The 16184-nt window shown below is 33.3% G+C and overlaps 1 protein-coding gene and 2 long non-coding RNA genes across 17 annotated transcripts in view; 2 read left to right on the top strand and 1 right to left on the bottom strand.

Annotated features, from left to right (window-relative positions):
* The window catches only part of LOC127698712 (uncharacterized), a 99954-nt gene extending 88076 nt beyond the window's left edge, over positions 1-11878 (top strand). Inside the window, exon 2 of the long non-coding RNA XR_007980938.1 lies at positions 11193-11878. This is a non-coding gene — a long non-coding RNA (uncharacterized LOC127698712). The remainder of the gene's footprint in view (positions 1-11192) is intronic.
* The window catches only part of LOC127698684 (serum paraoxonase/arylesterase 1-like), a 244324-nt gene that overhangs the window by 159805 nt on the left and 68335 nt on the right, over positions 1-16184 (bottom strand). For 2 of the 15 annotated variants that reach the window (XR_007980926.1, XR_007980925.1), the window contains exon 9: positions 12774-13191. The exons of 12 other annotated variants lie outside the window; for them this stretch is intronic. The gene's annotated coding sequence lies outside the window, so the exon portion shown is untranslated. Of the gene's footprint in view, positions 1-12296; positions 13192-16184 lie in introns of all 15 variants that reach the window. One more of the 15 variants, XR_007980927.1, reaches the window with a different exon arrangement.
* Positions 13675-16107, top strand: LOC127698706 (uncharacterized). The gene is made up of 3 exons (XR_007980928.1): positions 13675-14952; positions 15122-15624; positions 15794-16107. It is a non-coding gene; the product is annotated as an uncharacterized LOC127698706 (long non-coding RNA).

Below are 16184 nucleotides of genomic sequence, written 5' to 3'. Positions count from 1 at the left end.
CATTTGTCCAAGGGCAATAACTATCAAAAAAAAATCTCTTTAAAAGTTTTAATAAATATATTATAGAAATGAAAGCTTGAGAGCAAATGCAATGCAATTTCTGATAATTTACAATTAATTTTTATAAGGGCATAACTCTTTAAAAAATATTTGATCGGCACTGATTTTCGAAATTGTCCAAGACATTGCTGATATAAACCTTTGATATAAATTTGCTAAAAATCTGGCAAAAATTGTACACGAAAGAGCAATTACACTGCAATTTTCCATATAATTAATATTTCCAGGGAACATAACTCTTTTAAAAATTGTCGATCGGAACTGATTTTCGAACTTGTCCGAGAAATTGCTGATATAAGCCTATGATATAAGTTTCATAAAAATTAACAAGAACTGTACACATGAGAGCGCTAACAATGCAATTTTCCATAAAATTGATATTACCAAGGGGCATAACTCCTTTAAAAATTGTTTATCGATACTGATTTTCGAATTTGTCCGAGGCGATGCTGATATAAACCTATGATAAAAGTTTTATAAATTCTGGGAAGAATTGCATACGTGCGAGCACTAACAAGACCAGATTGACAGACGGACTTCCGCCCGGTATTTCTATGTCACCCACAAAAGAGGACAAAAATAATTTCTAATGTTTTTTTACCATCATATATGATATGGGATACTCTGAAACCACTGAGAATATGAAATAAACTAGTCTTTGTATTTTCGATACAGGTTTAATTAAGATAAATAATGCAAAAATAAAATGGATTCATGATGAATACGTCAATGAGAAAAGAACTAAAGAACACATTAAAACGATCAGATATCAGAGATCTAGAGGTCAATAAACGGTCTTCAACCATAAAGAGGTGTCGAACAATAGTTATGATAGTTTATAATTCTTTAACATAATAACGATAATATCGTATCAATATAAAAATATCAATATATTACTTAGGGCGTTTGGCCGATGGGGTATGTCTAATTCACACATGATATTAAAGTTGATCCAAAACGATAGCTTATAACAATTTAGAAGGAGGTGTTTTAAGAATCTGACTTTATTTCGGATAATTATCAAAATGAAGAAATGTAGTATTACTGCCAATGATACATTTTTTTTATAAAGATCAAAGGACAAAGATGAGAACAACTTATTACAGGTCATAGTGTGAATTTAAATAATCAGTAAATACCTATACCTTAAAGTCATAGGTACTTTGGGACAGGACAAATTATTTTTAGACCTCCCCTTTTTTTCCAAAGTCCTGTTGTTTTTTTTTTCTTCAGAATAACGAGAAAATAATTGAAATTAAAAGAAAACAAAAAGAAATAACGGATTTTGGAGAAAAGGGGGAGGGCTAAAAAATTGTCCTGTCCCCAAGTACCTATGCTTTAAGTAAGCTATAAAAGATCTCAGTACGACATAATGATAATGCGAATCAATTCAAAAAGAGAAAACAAACAGCCTGGTTTATAGTACCACAATGAACGTTAAAACAAACATCACTAACAACAACCGCCATATTAAAGTTCCTGCACAGCTTGGGACGTGCACATAAAGAATGCAGCGGGATTTGTCATGTTTATAAGCGATCAACCCTTCCCCCTCCTGGGATAGTGGTAAAATAAAATTCAGTTGGTAGGAGCTTGACTCATAAGATCGGTACTTAGCACGAAAAACAAAATAAAGAAGACAAAGAGACGATCTAAGATGATGAAAACAGGATAAAAGCAGATTTATCTGGTTACATTTTATGACAGCATGATGTAATTCTTACTGCAAAATAGGAAGTATAATCATATTAAATAGAAATACTACCTACCAAATCGTTGATTGTAAGAATTGTCATACTTATTCTTACTACAACTTTTTGTTCGGGTCTTTGCAAAACTTCATAGTTATTTGTAGTGAATAATTCTGTTCGGAGTGCTGATTCTAAGCTAATTGAATAAGTCGGTCCACCAAACAATTGTCCAAAACTGGATGGTACAAGTACCAGTGCAAGTAGTCCTTTGAAAAAAGATATAAAAAAATAATGAAATTAAAAAGTTTATATACATATACGTTGATATGTGAAAACAAAAATATGTAAATGTTTCTACAAAATATGAAATAACATGTTGATCTGTGCAAGTAAATAGACATTACATAATTACTGCACTAAGTGGCAAAGAAGGAAGGGTGCTCTAGGGTTAACTGCAACCTCCACACAAAAAAATGTGAGAGTGAATTATAACTAAACTCAAACTTTTCAACCGGTTTGTTTTCAACTATAAGTTCCTGATGTTTTATATTGGCTGTTCAAGTCACCATTAATATAATTCGCGGTACAGTTGGGACCTGACAAAAATCTTCTTAAAAATATATCCCACATCTCCTATTTTTCATATGTTCCCAGTTTTCATTTCTTCATTAATAATTTTATTTCCTCAAGTATATACAAGTTAAAATAAAATTCAAAGAAAAATTTTAAACTGTGTCATGTTATATTTGTTTGATTCCTAAGAGAATTGGAAGGGATAATTACTTTTCGTTTGTAAGTTATCTTTCTCTGTGCAAGATGTCTCCTTTAATTCAATTTTAAATAAAGTAAAAAGTAAAATTGTGTTATCGCATTTACTTTTTTTAAATTATGAACTCAATGCAATATTTCAGTTACGTCTCAACTTATGTAATACAAATATAAAATCATCTGGTTGGTAGTTGTCTCATCGTCACTCATACCACATATCCTTATTTCTATCAAATACGAGCATAAACGATACATTTGATTCAGATTACAACGTTGCATCAAGAGTAAATGCATGCTCTTCAACTTCGAATTTTTTTGGCCTTTTTTAACTTTTGATTTGAGCGATGAGTCTTTTTTTAGACGAAACGAGCGTATGGCGTACAAAATTTTAAGCCTGGTGTCTATGATGAGTTTATAACTATTAAAGGTGAGAAATCTTAATTATAAAAAACACGTATAATCGTGATATTATTTACAATATAAAACATCTCGGCGTCTTTTTCAAAATAAAATTACAGGTTTTGGCACATACTCGAAGATTATTATGATTCGCGAATTCCAATACCAGTATCTGACGGCTTGAGAAATTTATAAAATGATTCAATTTTTTTTAGATGTTATCTACAAAGACAATACAATACAGGTCAATGTGCAGCAATATGATTTTGATCTTAAAAACATTATCAGAACAATTTAAAAAAACCAACTCTATGGCAAATTATCACATCAAGTTTCCAGCGAATTAATTGCTACTCAGCAACAAAATTTAGCAAAAGTACTTCGGTCACTAAAATCCATCAACAATCTATCAAAGGCGAACTAAAAAAAACATGTCCTGTTTGTTGTCTCATAATCTGCAATGTCTTCGTTAATCTGTGATTTCGGAAAAGTTTTACAAAGAATTCCGTCGAATTTCTCTTGATTTGAAAATCAACCACAGACTTTGGTAAATATCCCCAGCGTTCTTCCAGTTCTGTAGCATTAAAATATAACTTTCCAAAGGAAAATATGTTTGCAGACTGCAAGGTTGCATTACAATGCACTCAACAGTTTAGATTTAGATTTTGTTTCATTGGTGTAAAATATACGAAAATTTGAACTTTCCAAATGATAATCATGTCATGACTATAGGGTGCACAAAAGAAAATTCGTTGGAAGGACAAATTAAATAACACAATATAGATATTCGCCGATCGAGACGGTCTACAAATAATACACTTACCATATAACGTTAGAGGAAATGGTCCGTGTTGCCAATCCATTTATATTATGATATACTCGTTGAAAAAGTGAGAAAATCTAATAAATTTGTTGAGTTACTCCTTTTTATTCGCAGATATATAATGATATTTTTGTATTTATCTTAAGCTTATATAGTAAGCTGGTTCGTTATTACAGCCAGGTCATTAAATGGATTAAACAAAGCCGATTTTTTTAAAACCTGTTTACTTGTTATTTAAAAATTGTTCCTCTAATTGTTTGTAATCAAATACCTTTAGGTAGTACAAACGTACGATTTCTGGTTCATGTCAATACCCTCTTTAGCATCATATATTTTAGTGAATGTAACAACATGCTTTCAAAAGACAAGCTTCCCAAACAATCAAACGGTGTGCCGCATTTTGCTGCGCGCTCTAAAGAATATCGTATAGCAATAGACTTGACAAGATTTTTGGTCCTTGAAATAAACTCTGTTATACTCGGATTATTGGGAATTATCTGTTTTATATAACCATGTCATTGGTCACTATGCTGTAACCTGGTTAAATATTGTAGAAACAGCTAAATTGGTTAGGGGAATATCACACAATTATGTGACGATAATCGATGAAAGTTGAGTATATTCTTATACAACTTGTGTACGCTCCAAGCCCAACTACGGAATCTTGACAGTTGTTGTATATTTCTAATTTTTTTATGTATTTTTCCTTTCTTTTATCTTCCTTTTTTTCGGGAAGGGGGGGGGCGCCATATTTGATCTGCTGAATGGTTTTGTACCTCAGCTCTTTAAAAAATATACGCCAATTAACCTTAAAAAAAATGCCAAAGGAATTAACCGGCGATATTTGTGAGGAAGGAAAATTACTATCACCTATACCATGGGAACAAACTGTCCACAGAAAATAATAATCCAGAATGCAGCATTACAATTGCATGAACATACAAGTCATTCATGTATGAATAATGTCGTTTACCAGGAAAATACGATACTAATATATTATTCTGGCATTATAAGTCTCTGCTTTCACTATAGATACTAAATGTTAGAACTATTTAATCTTACAGGCGTTGCGAAAGCGTTTCCTCAAAGTTTTATTATCTGTTTCGTTATCAAGTGTCTTGGGTAATTAGAGTAATATTGACAGTGAAATGTATATTGATTTTAACCACTGTGGGAACTATTGTTAATTAGAAAGTCAAACTAAACATATTTGTTATCTCTTTTTTTTTCTTAATCTATTAAATCACCTCCGTAATTACATTAAAACTACTGAACTTATAAAAATCATGAAGATGTGGTTAGATTGCCAATAAAACAACTCTCCAAACGAGACAAAGTTAATGACGTAGAGGTTAACAGCTATAGGTCATCGTACGGCCTACTTAACTTACACTTTATGCATAAAGTTTTTTTAGCTTCAAATCCGATTACGATGCATTGCTTTATAAAGAAATTATAAATTATGCCAAATACCAACCAGTTAAGGGAAATAACTCTGTATTTCTCGCTTGCGTGAGTTTTTGTTTCCGTGTAGTAACAAATTCTGTATGATGGGCGCATGATCTTTCAACTGTCATTCTAAAAGGGAAATAACTCTTATTACCATGTTTTTTCGTACTTCTATGATGTTGTTTTTGTACATAACGCCAAAGAAAGTATTTGCTTGCATCCATTTCTTGCCGTTTCAATGTAAGTAGGAAATAGTCATGCTAATTTTCATATGCTACGACTGGTGGACAAAAGGAACTATAATTGTTTTATATATGTCTCAAGTGAACCGGATACTGTAATAGCTCTTATGTGGGTGATGTGAGGCTCTCATGAAGTCTGTTTGTCATAGTTATTGAGTTTTTCGTGGTAACAATAAATTTTGTGAAACTAGTCGCCAAAGACATAGATACTATCTATACTAATTTAAGTCTCTGCTGTCGCATACACCTCCTCTTGTAATGAATTCACATTGCAATTGTTGTCAACCTATTAGGTATTTCCAACAATTACTATTGCAATTCAACCGGACCACTGTAGTGCATCAAAACTGAGTTCAAGGCTATATATGGAATTTCAGCCAGAAAGGGGCAACTTTAAACTGACTAAAATAATCCCAATACAAAAGATTATTAACTTGTAACGTATAACTGTGAGAGATATAATACAGAAAATGTTACTGTACAACTCTACAAAGAAAATGAGACATTCAATTGTTACAACCAGAGACATGTTATATATTTTTTTTCTTTTATAATCAATCCCACTACTAAATGATTCGTCATATCACGCATAGACACTAAGAAAAAGATCTTTGGACGCATGAAAATGGGTTATTATAACATATGTCAGACTCGGGGTGTACAGATAGTCCTTATACGGCAAATTTACATACCAAATCTGACCGACTTGTTCTATTTCTTATGTGAAGAAGAGGCCATTATTAGAAAACCAAGAGTAAGTATATGTCTCTCGTCAATCCTAAAAATTTACCTAGCCAATGCAGCTTGAAAATATGGTCAAGCCCATAGGACTTGTCAGACGGACATATTACAATGTTTCCACATGACTCATCATGAATGCACTGAGGAACAGACCGTATCCTATTTGATTGATTGTTGATTGTATAACGTCCAGTGACAAATAATGCATGCATATTCAGGACAAGCACAAATTAACAACTATTACGATAGGTAGGTAGGTGACCGAATGAAGGGCGGGAAAACAAGTTGACCCCGAGTATCAGTGAAAATGAGGGTATGTTGAATAGGGGACAGAGCTTTAGCCTTGCAACAGACCACCTACGGGACTCTCGAAAGTGTTGTTACAATAGTTCTTTAACGTACAGAGAGTGTTGCAATCTCTCTACATGCGGCGTCGGATTTAACGTCACAATTCCAGTCGGACATTACCGCGTACTTATACATTCTGCCAGAGACATATAATACAATGTATTATATGTCTCTGATTCTGCATAGTCAAACGGACGCCAAACTTAAGCAAGAGTAATAAACAATTGTTACGATATATAGGTCAGTTCTGCAAAGTATGCTGACCGGAATAAAGGGCGGGAAACGTTGAATGCCGCTGGATATTAGGTATGTTGAGTAGTGGTAGAACTTTAGAACCTTTCAACAGGCCACTAACAGACCCTCGGAGTTCTTGTAAGGGTTCTTTGGGCATAGCACTCCCTCATCGGATTTAACGATACATCCCACACAGCCAAACGCATACCCAACTTTTGCAAGGGTTTTACTACCGAAACAATTATTAAAATATGTAGGTTCAGCAAGGAAGGCCGATAGGAAAGAAGGGAAGTCTGGACTGCCACTGGAAATGAGGATATGTTGAATAGGTGCAGAACTTTAGACTCGCATCAGGCCATTTACGGGCATTAAATAATGTTTGCAAGGACTCTTTATGCGGGACACTCCCTCTGCACGAGGCTTCGGATTTAACTACCCCATTCCGGCCGGATATGGCTGCGTACTTAGGTAGCAATACACAGTTAGGAAAAAACTTAAAATTGACACTCATAATTTTAATCACTTTTTTCCCTTCCTTTCTAACAAATAAGGTTTAATGTTTGTTATCTATGTACATACCTGTATCTTGGCATTGCACAAGGTCATGTTTTTCTCTGTTAATGACGTCTTTACACTAAATCCATTCGATATTGGATGTGTACTGATTGATATTTTAGTCTTAGATGCATGATTTGTTTTATTAGTTGTTATTGGCGTTGAACTAGCTGTTAGTAACAACGAGTACTCTCAGATCTGTAATTAGTGTCTTTTTGTTGTAGGGATGTATAAGTACCCTGCCACGCCCACATAGATGTATTTCTATTTGTATCCATCTGATGAGTTAAGACTTTTTCAACTGATTTTTATAGTTTATTCTTATGTTGTACTGCTACACCACTGTCCCAGGTTAGGGGAGGGTTGGCGCTTTCAAACAAGTTTAACCTCGCCACATTCTGTATGTGCCTTTCCCAAGTCAGGAGCCTGTAATTCAGTGGTTGTCGTTTGTTGCTGTGTAACATATTTTTTTTATCATTATTTTGTACATAAATTAGGCCGTTAGTTTTCTGGTTTGAATTGTTTTGCATTTGTCATTTCGGGGCCTTTCATAGCTGACTATGCGGCATGGGCTTTGCTCATTGTTGAAGGCCGTACAGTGACCTCTAGTTGTTCATTTCTGTTTTATTTGGTCTCTTGTGGAGAGTTGGCTCATTGGCAATCATACCACTTTTTTTTTATATATATGTATGGAAACGGCATCTTCCATAGATTTGATTTGAAATAGTTAAAATGGTGAAATATAATCTCTTTTTGGTGTAACCATGGCAATAATCTGCATTTATTTGATACAAAAGTGAAAATGTCACAAAAGTCCCCAAAATTTGGTCCAAAGAAAAATTTCAATCCATTAGAGTGATACCTTTTCTGAAACCATTGACATTTATCTATCAAGAGGTCAAATAAAAATCATATGCATTTAACCTCATTGTGAAAATTTGGAGTGTCAAACAGAAAAGTGGCCTATAAAACATGCAAAAAACAATCTTGATGTTCATATAAACCCACTGTGAAGGCTATATAATTCTTCAGCTCTCTAAAAATCAATTTTATTGCACAAAAACTTTCATATTTAAAAAATTCACCATGGCCAAAATGCGAAACTAAACTAACTGTGTATTGCTACCTTATACATCCCACACAGCCAAATGGACCCCAACCTTAGCGAAGGTTTTACTATCGGAAATGGGAAGTCCAGGGGAACATTATTCTATACCAGTCAACCCTTGGGGTTGACTTACTCCTGAAAACGTAACCTACTACTACTTTGGGGCGTTTAACAACCGTGACATGTGAAATGTATGAAGATTCAGATGGACATATACGAACAATAACAAATCTCATAAAGTTGTCTTGCATGTATACTGAAGAGTCTACCTAATCCTAAAAAAACAACTGGACTTCTGAGCATGAACATGATATCCAAGGTCATATGAATGGGTTAGATTCAGATGGACATATAAATAACAAAAGTACTTATCAAATTTTGACAATCTGTCCTGCTTATCATTATCCTGAAAACTTAATCAAACTACTGCAGTGTGAAGGAGATCTTAGTTATGTGAGAATAACTGTCTTTTGTTTAAATGGGGCAATATTTTCTCAGATAATTCTTAGAGACAATTGGCTAGGCTTTTGATTTTGGTACTAAAAAACAGTAAAAACAATAATACTTTTTTCAAATTTATATGTATTCCTATATAACTTTCATCATATATCATAACAATCATGTTTAAATAATTGGATTTAACTAAATGTATTCACTAATATAACAACCCTGGATTATTGCTAAAACAAAAATAGTAAAATCTAAAAAATACACAAAGGAAAAGCTCAAGCTTAAGACATGATAAGCGATTACGCTTATATAACTACAATCAAAGCCTTAAAGGCTGTAAAAGCAATTGCTTGCCATGTTAATGTTTTGGGGACTTTTTCATCCACATATATATAAGAATTAAACCTGACAGGATGTTGTCTAGTGAGAAGTAAGAAGGTTTTAACTTTATATCAATAAAAGACTTTAGCAGAAAGTCATTTTTGATATGTTTTATATTTCACAAGGAGACAACTCGTTTACCAGGCTAAAGTTGGGGTCAAATTTACATGTGCTGAAACATATAACTCAAAAAGAAATTATCCCCTGGTAGTGTTTGTAACTGGGCAATAATTTCCTTTATTGATTTAATTTTAACAATCATCATAATTAATTTAAATTTAACCATTCAATTAAAACATTTCAACTTTCCAGACACAAATGTTGAAAAACGGGAAAGAAATAAAATATCTTACAAGACATAAACATGTAAAAAATAAATATGTATTTCAGCTTACTAAAAATATTTTCATAATGTTACTTTGTTTTCATTTCTTAAAACTAAGTCCCAAACATTATTGCTCAGTTGATATGTGTCATCCTCATGCGGTACGAGATAACTATAATTCTCATGCAATCCCGAAAAGGGGGGTCATCACAGACACACATGACATTAAATCGTCATTATACGAACAAGAACAAACAGCTCTTCGTTGCTTTGATATTTATCAATTTTCAGGAAACATTGAGAAAAATTATCTTCAATATTTCGAAAAAAATGTGATATAAAATTGCAAAAACGGTGGACCGTCAAGTGTCAACACACGTAGTAGACTCGTCCACTGGAAAGACGAGGATAATGGTTTCATCATTTGTCATGCACACCAAGTTTTGATTATGATATCCAAAAGGACGTACTTTTTTTCAATCTATGAAACTAGAAAATTCCAAATTGTAAATATCTCTTCATCTGGACTTGACATCTATCACGTTTTGACGGGTCCATTTCATTAGTAAGGTGATCGGTAAATCTTACGGAGTTATGACAAAAAAGGAAAACGAACTTATTGTTATATGTTTTTAACAAGGGTTTCGTTCCGCTAAATTATTTGCGCAAACAAATCAACTAAATAGGTCAGTTAAGTTTGTCTATTTTTAGATTACAGGTAATCATTTGATACTACGTATAATCTGTGTAGTGATTTTGATTTTACGATAAATTTATGAATGAACGATAATTTTATGAATGAACAAGAGCACCTGGCCTCTTTCTTAGAGAAACACCAATTAAACATATAAAACCGTATTTAATATGCGATAATTCAGTTAAATTTTCAATACTAAATCAACAACTGAAATGATTCGATATTTTGTTAAAACATCGTACGAAAGGAGAACGGAATCGCAGGTATAAAAATGCACTTTTTTTCACTCGGACTTCTATGTTTTTTGATAGTCAAACGGTTGTCCCCCTAAATACATCTACAAGAACATATGCTGAAACCTCTTAAATCCACTTTCGTTTTTCAAAAGTTTCAAGCTATGTATTGCATTAGAAAACATACATAGCTGTTTAAGAATGACAGACCAGGAGCCTGTTTAACAAAATACTATGGCTTGATCTGGGCGGAGTCTCTGATTTGCGTCACAAAGATGGCCATACGCGATGGCATAAAAGCAATTGCTTTAAAAATTAAGCCTTTTTACATTCTTCATTTAGTATTTATTTCAAATTTATATAGAACAAGCCGACAGCTTGTAAAGTCAACAGGCCAAATATGTGGATAAACCATAAATTACTTCTACTTCCATGTTAAAAACAATTTGCCTTTACAATGCAATTTTTCCCTTAGTATTCGCTTTTCAAGTCATTAAATGCTAACAATCACTAAAATTGCAAGAAACAAAACATTTACAGAATTTAACCTCTGGCAATTTTCTGCAAAATAAAATATTTATTGCAAACTGCATCCAAGGCTTATGTTTTTCATAATTTTTATTTTTGTATGTTTTGAGTTATTTGTAATACAATATTCTTTTAAAGTTTAACAATCTTAAGCTTTTAGGTTACCAATCATTCAGTTTTAGTAAACTGATTTCTTCAACCAGCCTGCTACAGCCATCCTAAGGTTTCATTGTTTGTTCTTACCCAAAATTAAATTCTTTGTTGGTGCTCCAAGGACAATTCTTTTTGCAAATGGTCTCTTATAGAAGTTTTATACATAATAAAAATATATACATAAAATAGATAAATTGCTATATGGAATGTACTTAATTAGACATAAGAATATGCAATGGATGTCTAAGCATTCAGCACAAAATAAAAAACTTGTATACTATAACATATGTAAATTGATTAAATCTAAAAGTATCTATAAAAAATTTTTCGTAAATAAAAAAAAGAAAAACAAACACTGATACAAGAATATGTGCCTATAGGACACCATGATCCACTCACACTACATTATTTTCATGTTCAGTAAACCATGAAATCTTGGTCAAACCCCCCAATTTGGCATATTTATCAAATAGTTAATTTCATAATAAACATGTGAACCAAGTTTCCAGTTGATGTGACCACACTACCCTCAACCAAAATCTTAGCCTACCTTTAAATCAAAACATATCACATTTCCATGTTCAGTGAGCCATAAAAAAAACCAATTTGAGAAATATATTAAATATTTTACTTCATAATGAACATGTGTCTCAAGTTTCATGCCGATGTGACCACAAACTGCCAAAACTTTTACCTACCTTAAACCACAACTTTATCCTGATATGGGATGACTGATTGAAAGGACGACAGAATGTCCGACAGACTGGAAAACATAATGCCCATCTAACATTGTAGGGGAGCACAACATTTTCATAGAATTTCTAACCTTAAGAATAAATACAAGAGCAAATTAATATGGTAAACTTTTACATGAAAAAAATATAATGATCACTCAATACTGCAACCAAATTCTAACCTAAAGTGAATCATTATCATTCAAATATCTTCCTTGAAGTGAGATGCAGCTACCAAAGATGTCAACCCATCAAATATGGTTTCTGTTAACCTAACCTGATTATAAACTTCATTATTCCACTGTTGCACTTGCTTTGAAACATCTATGCAGTAAAAAAATTGCCAAAATTAGGAGTTTTCATGATTATGAGTAGACCTGGGCTCTTGGTCATAAAACTTAACTCAGTCCTCAAAGTACAAAATTTGTGCTCGAAACACCAAATCTAGTAAAATTTTCCAGACTTCTACATCACTTTTCATGTGACTCAAAAAAAAAGAACAATCCAATCCTTCAAAATGTAATTTCCTGGTAGCCTATGTTTAAAAGTTATCACATTGCTGAAAATCATCAGAAATAACGATCGCTTCTTTGAAACTTAACAAGCTACCCTCTAAAACTGCACATCCATATGGGAGGCATACAACTCAAAATGGTACACAACCCTTCAAATAGGGCCTGTATAGTATGAGTTAATGTTCAAAGCTGAACAACCAATTATATAAAAAGCAAAAAAAGTAATGTTAGTTCTAGTTTGTTCATAATACAAAGGTTAAACTAGCCAATAACAAGATTAAACATAAAAACAAAGTGTAAACTTGTATTTCACTCAGTATTCAAAGGACAGCTGCTAACCTTAATAAAAGATCAGCAAGGATTTCCAGATATAACTCTTTTAGGAATGGGATATTTCAAAATATATACATATATAAGAAGATGTTCTCAGTTTGATTAAATTATGTCCTATACTTCATTTTATGGTTTCACAAATAATACATGTTTTAGTTTGAAAATGTGATTTTTAAATTATCTTCATGAATATGTTCCACACAGTGGGACTACTTTTTAGTCATGACTTGCATGTATAAATAAAGCATCACAATCAATCAATCCAACGTACTTCACAATACATCAACTTGTGGAGTACTGTTCCTACCAACATGGCATCCTTATACAAGGAGGCCACTGATGATCCAAACAATGTATGACCATCATCACTGAAAACTTCTGTCATCTTGGTCACCACTCCATCTTTCATGTGAAGTTTAATAACCTGGAAATGATAAATCATTACTTGGATGAATCAGTATTGTATACATAAGGCATCAATTAACTAGAGGCTCTGAGGAGCCTTAACCCCTCACTTGGCAAACATGAAATTTAAAATCATTAATCAATTTGGCAGGATAAAAAATCATAATTTAAGGACAATACCTCCTATAAGGAGTCAACTGACAATTACTGTATATTAAATTAAAGAACCTTAGTGAGCGCGCTCACAAACCCCACGTCCCCACATTGTCATTGGAGAAATAAAATATGTGTAAGAAAAAAAAATTGTATAAGAAAAAAAAATTGAATTATAATTTCCTGTCAATATGCACATCTACATAGTATGTCCTTATTATCTACAAAGTTTCATGAAATTCTGTTGTGTGGTTTCAGAGGAGTTGCGATGACAAACTGTTGCAGAAGTAAATTGAAGCAAATAAGTTCAAAGGGGCGTAACTCCTAGAAAAAAAATTAAAACCGTAATTTCCTGTCGATATGCACATCTACATAGTATGTCCTTATTATCTACAAAGTTTCATGAAATTCTGTTGTGTGGTTTCAGAGGAGTTGCGATGACAAACTGTTGCAGTAGTACATTGAAGCAAATAAGTTCAAAGGGGCGTAACTCCTAGAAAAAAAAATTGAACCCTAATTTCCTGTCGATATGCACATCTACATAGTATGTCCTTATTATCTACAAAGTTTCATGAAATTCTGTTGTGTGGTATCAGAGGAGTTGCGATGACAAACTGTTGCAGTAGTACATTGAAGCAAATAAGTTCAAAGGGGTGTAACTCCTAGAAAAAAAATTGAATCGCAATTTCCTGTCGATATGCACATCTACATAGTATGTCCTTATTATCTACAAAGTTTCATGAAATTCTGTTGTGTGGTATCAGAGGAGTTGCGATGACAAACTGTTGCAGTAGTACATTGAAGCAAATAAGTTCAAAGGGGCGTAACTCCTAGAAAAAAAATTGAACCGCAATTTCCTGTCGATATGCACATCTACATAGTATGTCCTTATTATCTAAAAAGGTTTCATGAAATTCTGTTGTGTGGTATCAGAGGAGTTGCGATGACAAACTGTTGCAGTAGTACATTTAAGTAAATAAGTTCAAAGGGGCGTAACTCCTAGAAAAAAAATTGAATCGCAATTTCCTGTCGATATGCACATCTACATAGTATGTCCTTATTATCTAAAAAGGTTTCGTGAAATTCTGTTGTGTGGTTTGAGAGGAGTTGCGATGACAAGAAATAGGACTGACGGATTGACGGACTGACGGACTGACAGACTGACGGACTGACGGACTGACGGACGGACAGACGGACAGACGGGTCAAAAACATTATACCCTCCCCAACTCGTTGCGTGGGGTATAATTAAAGAACCTTAGTGAGCGCGCTCACATACCCCACGTCCCCACATTGTCACTGGAGAAATAAAATAACTGTAAGAAAAAAAAATTGTATAAGAAAAAAAAATTGAACCATAATTTCCTGTTGATATGCACATCTACATAGTATGTCCTTATTATCTACAAAGTTTCATGAAATTCTGTTGTGTGGTTTCAGAGGAGTTGCGATGACAAACTGTTGCAGAGGTATATTGAAGCAAATAAGTTCAAAGGGGCGTAACTCCTACAAAAAAAATTGAATCATAATTTCCTGTCGATATGCACATCTACATAGTATGTCCTTATTATCTACAAAGTTTCATGAAATTCTGTTGAGTGGTTTCAGAGGAGTTGCGATGACAAACTGTTGCAGAGGTATATTGAAGCAAATAAGTTCAAAGGGGCGTAACTCCTAGAAAAAAAATTGAATCATAATTTCCGTTCGATATGCACATCTACGTAGTATGTCCTTATCATCTGAAAAGGTTTCATGAAATTCTGTTGTGTGGTTTGAGAGAAGTTGTGATGACAAAAGGTTGCAGTAGTATATTGAAGCAAATAAGTTCAAAGGGGCGTAACTCCTGGAAAAAAATTGAATCGTAATTTCCTGTTGATATGCACATCTACGTAGTATGTCCTTATTATCTACAAAGTTTCATGAAATTTTGTTGTGTAGTTTCAGAGGAGTTGAGATGACAAACTGTTGCAGTAGTACATTAAAGTAAATAAGTTCAAAGGGGCGTAACTCCTAGAAAAAAAAATGAATTGTAATTTCCTGTCGATATGCACAACAACATAGTATGTCCTTATTATCTAAAAAGTTTCATGAAATTCTGTTGTGTGGTTTCAGAGGAGTTGCGATGACAAACTGTTGCAGAGGTATATTGAAGCAAATAAGTTCAAAGGGGCGTAACTCCTACAAAAAAAATTGAATCATAATTTCCTGTCGATATGCACATCTACATAGTATGTCCTTATTATCTACAAAGTTTCATGAAATTCTGTTGTGTGGTTTCAGAGGAGTTGCGATGACAAACTGTTGCAGAGGTATATTGAAGCAAATAAGTTCAAAGGGGCGTAACTCCTAGAAAAAAAATTGAATCATAATTTCCGTTCGATATGCACATCTACGTAGTATGTCCTTATTATCTGAAAAGGTTTCATGAAATTCTGTTGTGTGGTTTGAGAGAAGTTGTGATGACAAAAGGTTGCAGTAGTATATTGAAGCAAATAAGTTCAAAGGGGCGTAACTCCTGGAAAAAAAATTGAATCGTAATTTCCTGTTGATATGCACATCTACGTAGTATGTCCTTATTATCTACAAAGTTTCATGAAATTTTGTTGTGTAGTTTCAGAGGAGTTGAGATGACAAACTGTTGCAGTAGTACATTAAAGTAAATAAGTTCAAAGGGGCGTAACTCCTAGAAAAAAAAATGAATTGTAATTTCCTGTCGATATGCACAACAACATAGTATGTCCTTATTATCTAAAAAGGTTTCGTGAAATTCTGTTGTGTGGTTTGATAGGAGTTGTGATGACAACAAACAGGACTGACGGACGGACAGACAGACGGACGGTCCCAAAAATATTATACCCTC

The sequence above is a fragment of the Mytilus californianus genome, unplaced genomic scaffold (assembly GCF_021869535.1).
Source record: "Mytilus californianus isolate M0D057914Y unplaced genomic scaffold, xbMytCali1.0.p SCAF_4, whole genome shotgun sequence".
Lineage (NCBI taxonomy): Eukaryota > Metazoa > Mollusca > Bivalvia > Mytilida > Mytilidae > Mytilus > Mytilus californianus.
The sequence above is the reverse complement of the archived record's forward strand: the minus strand, read 5'-3'. Positions and strand labels throughout refer to the sequence as shown.